The 1,716-nt window shown below is 41.5% G+C and overlaps 1 long non-coding RNA gene across 1 annotated transcript; it reads right to left on the reverse strand.

Moving 5' to 3' along the window:
• Positions 1-98: 98 nt before the first annotated feature.
• Positions 99-969, reverse strand: LOC103913675. The gene is made up of 2 exons (XR_663436.1): positions 905-969; positions 99-350 (listed from the first exon to the last, which is right to left on the reverse strand). It is a non-coding gene; the product is annotated as an uncharacterized LOC103913675 (long non-coding RNA).
• Positions 970-1,716: the final 747 nt, after the last annotated feature.

Below are 1,716 nucleotides of genomic sequence, written 5' to 3' on the forward strand. Positions count from 1 at the left end.
TCCGCTGCGCTTCGCCTCCGCGCTGCAACTTCGCACCGCCAAACGTCCGACGGGTTTTTCCGCGGCACCTGCGAATTGTCAAAGTCGTTTAAAACTGGCTTCGAAACGTATTTATTCCAATTTTGAAGTCGGGGCGCTCCCCCCCGAGAGCTCCCCTTTAAAAGTCAAGTTCAAGCCCAAGTTCTGCAGAGCACGTGAAACACGACTTCGCTAAAATCCGGAACGGTCCCGCGTTCGTTCCATTAGAAACGGCTTCTAAGACATTGTGTATAGTTATTTTTTTGTAAAAGGAACTCGAAAATACCTGAGTTAAATAATCAAATGAAACTCATTCCTGTAACAGTCATGGTCTGGAGAAGGAGAAAGGATAGACACAAAATAACAATAAATATTAAATACTTTGTTTAAAATTCATAACAATTTTTTCACTGTTCGTAACGACTCTTGGATCCTAACCAGCGGGAGCCTGATCCGCTCAGGCAGATTAAAGCTCACCTGCCCGAGTTTCCCACTGACAGGAGTGTTCCACAGGTGATACAAAGCAAATATTGCTGCTTAAAGGATGACGGTTGTTTAGCAATTCAGCTTAAGCTTTAATACAGACATGGAGCGTGTTTTCAGCAATCTGATTCCGTGGAAAAAGTTCTCCCTCTGTGCTCAATGGCAGCTTTCCTTGTCATGATTTTAATCTTACTTAGACATCTTTTTTGCAATTTACTTTTCTTCGCAATAAATTAAGATTAGCATCTATTCTAATGACTGAATGGAGTTTGTTTGTACTTACCTCATAGTAACAAATCTCTAACACAAACAAGCATCACAGCCATTTAGCTAAATTACGTACGCAGAGCGATAGATAGAATTTAGGCCAAAAGAAAATTTCCACCAAGACCAGTGTTCTTACCACGTGCATTCTTCGTCTGACAAATCCGATCCATCATGCCCCGCTCTCTTCACTGTCACACCGAACAGGAACTCTGTCTTGCAAAGACTGGGCCTGCATTAGCAAGAGGGAAAATGTTTTCAAACACACAAATCAAATACATTCAGTTACAATTGCGATGTATTTATTTTTTTACACCTATCAGTCAGCCAAACAAAGCCTAGACTCACCCTAGGGAGAGACTTTTAGCCTCCTTAGTTCATCTAGGAGAATCAAAGCGGCACAAAGATGCCCTAAAAGCCCCGAACGGGTAAGGAGCAAAGCTGACAAAGTAGCCAAACTGCCATAGTCTGGAAATCGCTTGCTACAGCCTGGCACGCCAGAGTCAGGGGAGTACTTCGGGCCATATTACTCCCCTCCTTTTTGGCAACAAGTCTTACAAACAGAGAACACAATCTGACACTTGTAAATATGTCAAGCAATTATGTATTAACCAACCAAAAAACACATCCTTCCGCATTAAAATAGTACAGTTCTTTGTAAATACACTGCGGCATCAGTTATCCATCCTACCACTAAACGACGCCTAGGGTACAACAAACCCTTTGATGAAGTATCCTTTCTATTTCTGGAATAAAAGAACATCCCTTGTCATGAAAAAATTATTTTCTTCCTATAGAAATATTTTGAAACTGAGAATCACCCAGAGAAAGCTAACAATACTGTGCAGAATTAGAAACTGCAGAATTCACGTTTCTTCCACATGCTGCTTACCCTCCAAATGGTATTTCCAGTTGTCAGCATTCCTCTTCTGGATCTTTCAAGTAGAGATG

This window comes from Pygoscelis adeliae, unplaced genomic scaffold (assembly GCF_000699105.1).
Source record: "Pygoscelis adeliae isolate BGI_AS28 unplaced genomic scaffold, ASM69910v1 Scaffold483, whole genome shotgun sequence".
Taxonomy (NCBI): domain Eukaryota; kingdom Metazoa; phylum Chordata; class Aves; order Sphenisciformes; family Spheniscidae; genus Pygoscelis; species Pygoscelis adeliae.